We start from the raw sequence: 6,731 nt of genomic DNA, 5'->3' as shown, positions 1-6,731 counted from the left end.
GTTTTGGCCAACATAGTAAGCATTATTTTATTAAGACGAGTTCATTACTAACTTTATTATTTTAGTCACAAATATAATTTGAAGTTTATTTAATATATTATAGGACAACGTATTGAAAGAGGTAGAAGAAGGGAAATTCACTCCCAGTGGTCCTAGAGCGATCGGCCAACCCGAACATCCAGGTCGTTTAAGGGGCGTCCCGTTACAGGTTGGAGTAACGAAATATTATGGGAAAACTGCCCAGATAAAGAAGAAAAGGAAGACTAAGTCTGAGAAGGCTGACATGGTAACATTTATTCTATTATTTTCATTTAAGTTCAATTCACATGTTATTGTTGGGATAAAAATTGCTGACACATTACATTCTTGGCAAGCGACTTGATTAATGGCATCCGTACTACTAAAGCCGAATCTTTGGAGGTAAGCTTTCGAAGAAGAAGTGAAGATGATGGAGGATGTCATTTCTAAAGGGGGTAATAATAAGGTACAACAGATTGGTCAAGAGGCCGATACTACCTTGGCAATACATGAGAAGGAAGTATCGGTCAACGAGATTCAGAAAGATCAGGTACCTAATAATGCTTCTGAAGTTGTAACAACTAAAGCCGATCAGGTACCTAATACTTCCTTATTTTTCTTTTGTTTTTTTTTTGGGTAAGATCGGGGTGTGTTCACCGCCGGCTCTAATGCTATAACTTCCGACATGGTGCCATTGAATTGGTTAATTTTATTAGGTAAATAATGGGTGTGAAAAGGAGATGCAACTTGACAAGACGGCTGATGGAAAAAAAGATACATCCCCTTCAAGTCGGTTCCTGTTTTCGTAAGGTATGCATGAAGTGTTTAATTAGTTAAATTTATATGAATGCTGAAGTTTCTGCAAAAATCGGCCTGAGATGAAAGCGTTTTTGCAAAATCTTTTGAATGTGAAGCTTTTTGCAAAGATATCATAATGTATGTGTATATTCTTCAGGCCGTAAACAAGAGGCCGATTATTCTTGTCGACCCTAAAACCGAAAAGCCACATGTGCGTGTTGGCGGGGTATCGTAGAAACCAAATCGTTGCAGCAATGAAATCGTAGTTCATGGCGAAAAACTTTTGCCGAATCATAGAATAGTAGAGATAACTACGGTCTTTCCAGGCCATGAAAACTTTCAACCGCTGTCCCGATTCGTGACGACATTACCATTCTGGGAGATGCGCTTAGAAGTTTCATCCAATGGCCTGAAACTCACATCTACTTGGCGAAGATATCTCCGGCGCCTCAGCAGCGGAAAGCAGTTGGGGTTAGAAGAAATACCTTTATATATATGTTACATTTTTAATTGTTGAATGTTTTTTTATGTTAAATTTATATGTTATTGTTTTTTTAGGGAACAAAAAAGACGGCTTTGGCGGATAAGCCTAAGTCCACAGACATGCCAACGACCTCGACTTCACAACAACTTGATGAGGTATTTAATTAACTTCTCCATTTTTTTAAAAATTAACCTCGCTCCCTTTATTTATATTTTGTCTGTATTTATAAAAAGCATGGTAATTTTGTGTAGGGGACAAAAAAGACTGATAAGCCTAAGTCCCCAGTCTTACCTCCTACTACTACCTCATCATTGAAAGAGCAGGTTGACGAGGTATTTAATTAAGTACGCTTTTATTTTTATTACTCCAACTAGGATACGTTACCTTTGGATTTTTTATTATTTTAATTATCTACTACATGTGTAGGCTGGTGGTAGTAGCACAAAATCAAAGACTCATTCTTTCCCGGGCCTGAAAGTTAGGAGTTTAAACATCCACACAATATAAAGGGAAGGATTACATGCAAAAAGTAAGAACGGTGACGATGATGAGACTGCATGAGGAGGCTGGCCATCGCATAGCCACCGAGCAAGTGATAGTTATTCCGCTCGAGGAGGATATTCTAGGGGCTGAGCGCCAAGCGCTTATATCATGGGATCTGCTAGCCGTATGGGCTGGCCTAGACCAGATTGATATATCACACATATTTGTTTGGATGAAGTAAGTTTCTTAATAAATAATTTCATTGTCTAATATTCTGACTACTAGATAGTGTTTTAAATACCGGAATTAATACCGTAATAATGTAGGATATTGAAATTGAGAGTGATCCCCGAGAAGAATATTCCATCTGATCAATACGGATTCATGTGCCCCTATGTTTTATCTTTATTTATTCCGGATTTCTCGTTCGAACAACGGGTAGATTATATTGCTCAAAGAATTGGCGACAACCAAGAAGTCGATTTTTGGCGTTTATAATGAAAAAGGGTAATAAACAAATTAATATTACGTTTCCCCCTACAATTGCATTTTCATAACTAATATATGTACTTGTTAATAATGATGATGTCTCTTGATGTAGGACTCATTGGGTGCTAGCAGCCATCATGCCGACAAGGAATAAAGTTTTTCGGTTGGACTCTTTACATCATCAACCAAGCGAGACTTTTAAGCACTTGATTAATATGTAAGTTTATAATACTGATTTATTTATAATAACATTTTCATTTTTTATTTATAGAAAAAAGCTCTTTCATATTTTTGCCCCTAAAAAAATTAGTTTTTGCCTCCTTTTTTATTTTTTAAAAAAAGGGCCTTTAAGAAGAAAAGAGCAAACGAGCAGGATCAACCCACGGAAGATTCTGATGTTGGCCCTGATTTTATTACGATAACAGGGGTACGTGCTCAAATACAATAACATTAAGTGCAAAATCTGTGTTTAATACTAATACAATACCTAAAGTTCAAGATTCTGATGTGAGCCTTCTCTCGTCTGTTTTTTTTATGTAATAATAGGCCCCTCGCCAGCCAGATAGCATACAATGTGGATACTACGCTTGTCGGTTCATGTTGGAGATTATTAGGCGAAGATATCTCGTTATTCCAGACAAGGTTAGTAATAATTTAAACATGTGTTTATTACTTTTTTTTTAAATTAGAGCTAATGTTGTCTTGCTTGCTGCTATATATACCATGATGTTGCTAATGTTGTCTTGCTTGCTGCTATATATACCATAATGTCTTCTCTTTGTTTTTTCCGCAGTATGCAATCAACCCGTCACGACAGTTGAGCGAAAGTACTCAAGTGTAGATATAGACGAGGTAAGAGACATGTGGGGCAACTACGTCTTAGAATATATTAGAAATGCATGATACTCAGAGTTTAGATCAACTTATTAGTAAATTTTTTGTTGAAGTTAGGGAATGATTAGTTCATGTAAATTCAACTCCTTGTAAGTATATATATATATATATATATATATATATATATATATATATATATATATATATATATATATATATATATATATATATATATATATATATATATATATATATATATATATATATATATATATGATCAATTTTTGTTGTGGTTGAATTGAATCTATTGAGTTCTGATGAACCCAGCTGTGATTTATGCTCGTGCTGGTATATGGTGCTGCTGACATATGTAGGTTTTTGAATGGCATGAAACAAATTTATTTTTTCAAAACATTAGGAGTTTGTAATAAAACGGTTACTAAAAAAAACCGTTGTGAATACTTTTCACAACGGTTAATAAAAATAACACCGTTGTGAATGACATTCACAAATAACCGCGCATAATATTCAACAACAGGTTTTAATCGAAGAACCGTTGTTAAAAGTCTTCACAATTTTGGTGGTAAAATTACAACAACGGGTATTAAACAAAGAACCGTTGTTACTAAAAATTTCAACAACGGGTATGTACCATAAACCCGTTCTCAAAAGACTTCACAATTTTGGAGGGAAAGTTACAACAACGGTTATACATACGACAACCGTTGTTATATTATTCCCTCCAAAATTTTGAAACACTTTCCACAATGGAGAACACCCAACAACAACGGCTTTTAACCGTGGTGAATACTTTAGACAACGGTTTCACTAAATAAGCAAACCGTTGTAAATACCTTCTACAACGGCCGCTTTAACAACATCCGCTTTTTGATTTTACAACGGTTTTTACCCGTTGTTATAGGCTGTATCTGTAGTAGTGTATATTACGATCAAATGTCTTTGAAGTTGTACCTCCTTGGTCCAAACTTCAAGCTTGCTTCTTTTTGAAGTTATACCTCCTTGGGCCAAACTTGAAACTTGCGTCATTGTAATTGTTCCTTTCTATATTAAGACTTGAGCACACAATTACACGAATATGTTTATAATATTAAGTCCACATACAAATCATTACTGTCATTATCAAAAGAACTAATTAGGACTAAAGGTCCAACAAATTCCCCCTTTTTGATGATGACAAGTCTCATATGATTTGTGTCTAAGTCTAGTTCCCCCTCAACATAATACTTCCCAAATTATAGAACAGTTGAGCGCCGAAACTAATAATCTTTTCAAAGTTATAACTATAGAACGCCTTGAGAGAATTAACTTGAGACGGTCGCAAATCATAAAAACAATTCCACCTCTTGGCATCATTGAAAAGATGAGAACACACATAAATCAACTAGAATAATATATTATGAGACAAGAATTAATCATGAAAAATATATTATATTAAACGCAATCTAGTTCTTAATTAGCATAATAATATTATAAACCTGCAATCACACAAGGAATAAAATCCGGAATTAAAAAAGCTAATATCCATAAGAATGGACTTTTATTGTGAGCAAAGGAATTAAAAAGATAACAATTCTCAAAGTCATAGCTTTAACTGCTTCATATATCGTATGCATCTCAGACCTCATATCCTTTCCCGATTGCAAAAGCTCATCCCCATACTTAACCAAACTATCCATTCCTTCCCTCATACGAGTAGAATCGGAGTGTGTGCGCACGGCCGCTTTTAGAGCGTGGTCGACTTGCGTGTCCAACCGCGACAACATGGTGTATAATCGCACCGGGCTAACACTACTCGGTCCACTAGTATCAACTCTCCTTTCCTTTGTAATGAGATCAAACAACTCACATAATTTCTTGTCTTGCTCATTAATCCTTCCAAGAATAGGAGTAAAATTTGATTCCATCTTAGAATCCAACATCTCTAAATTCACATTGCTTTTTCCTCCTTTTTCTCCTTTTTTTTTCGGTGCCTTTTCTTTTTTTTTGTGCTTTTTTTTCGCACTCTCTTTTTTTTTTCGGCACAATTTTTTTTTTTTGTTATTATCTCCTTTTTCTTATATGATAAGAATAAGAAAAGAATTCTATTTGTTGTGAGATAAGGAAAGAATCTTTTGTGTTGGTGTTTAGGTAGGATTGTGAGGAGGTGGTTACAAGAATATGGTAAAGATAGAGATTTGTGTAGGAATATAATAAGATAGAAATATCTTTATTATATTTAGGCATTTTATTGTAGATTTTGTCGAATTTTTGCAAGAATATGTGAATATACAGAATATTAAATATTACCATACACATAAGCAAGATATATCACCTAAAATAAACTTTATTGAACATAATTAAACTTGCAACAAAACATACATACACAATCGTACAATCTCATCTTCCTAGCCAGTCATTCAGGTTCCCAGACATAATTATGACGGATTTAATTATTGCTAATTAAAACAATCTCTAGTCTCAATAACTCAAAGCATTTTCTAGCTAAGGGCTTAGTCAAGATATCAGCCCATTGCCATTCGGTACTTTAAAATTCAAGTGAAATGTTGCCCTTCTCTACGTGATCTCGTAGAAAATGGTGACTAATATCTATATGTTTGGTCCTCGAGTGCTGAGCAGGGTTCTTAGAAATTACTATAGCACTTGTATTGTCACACATAATAGGCATACGACCTACATTTATACCATAATCACATAGTTGTTGCTTTAACCAAAGTAATTGAGAACATACCAGTCCAGCAGATACATACACGGCTTCAGCAGTAGACATTGCAACTGAATTTTGTTTCTTTGATCCCCATGTGATGATACAAGGTCCAACAAACGTTGCATACCCAGAAGTGCATTTCCTATCTAAAGAGCATCCTGCATAATCTGCATCTGAATACCCTACTAGATCGAAATTACATTCAAGTGGATACCAAAAGTACAAATTTGATGTACCAATTAAATATCTCAAGATACGTTTAATTGCAATCATATGTGACTCTTTAGGACACGATTGATATCGCGCACAGACACATACACTATACATTATATCAGGACGACTTGCAGTTAAATATAAAAGTGAACCAATCATACCTCGATATGTAGTCTCATCGACACACTTACCATGTTCATCTATAGTCATCTTCTTATCAAGTACCATAGGTGTATCGTAAGATTTTGCATTTTCCATACCGAATTTTTGAATTAGTTCCTTGATATATTTCTGTTGGTGAATCTTTATACCATCCTTTGTTTGTTGAATTTGTAAACCTAGAAAGTACTTCAATTCTCCCATCATGCTCATTTCAAACTCAGAAGTCATTAGATCTGAAAAATACTTGCACAACTTTTCATTAGTAGAACCGAATATTATATCGTCTACATAAATTTGCACAACAAGTAAATTAGAACCCTCGGATTTTAGGAACAAGGTTTTATCGACAGATCCTCTTTTAAAATTATTTTGTAATAAAAACATGGATAATCTGTCATACCATGCTCTTGGAGCTTGTTTCAAACCATATAAAGCTTTGTCTAATTTATAAACGTGGTTTTGAAACTTGCTATCTAAAAATCCGGGAGGTTGTTCTACATAAACTTCTTCTTCCAAATAGCCATT

At 34.6% G+C, this 6,731-nt stretch overlaps 1 long non-coding RNA gene across 1 annotated transcript; it reads left to right on the top strand.

The window, feature by feature from the left end:
- The first annotated feature begins 2,434 nt into the window (after nt 1-2,434).
- On the top strand, nt 2,435-3,081 carry LOC141609107 (uncharacterized). The gene is made up of 4 exons (XR_012527213.1): nt 2,435-2,489; nt 2,615-2,699; nt 2,819-2,914; nt 3,066-3,081. It is a non-coding gene; the product is annotated as an uncharacterized LOC141609107 (long non-coding RNA).
- The last annotated feature ends 3,650 nt before the right edge of the window (nt 3,082-6,731 follow it).

The sequence above is a fragment of the Silene latifolia genome, chromosome 10 (assembly GCF_048544455.1).
Source record: "Silene latifolia isolate original U9 population chromosome 10, ASM4854445v1, whole genome shotgun sequence".
In the NCBI taxonomy this organism is placed as follows: Eukaryota; Viridiplantae; Streptophyta; class Magnoliopsida; order Caryophyllales; family Caryophyllaceae; genus Silene; species Silene latifolia.
This window is presented reverse-complemented; position numbering and strand designations above follow the sequence as displayed.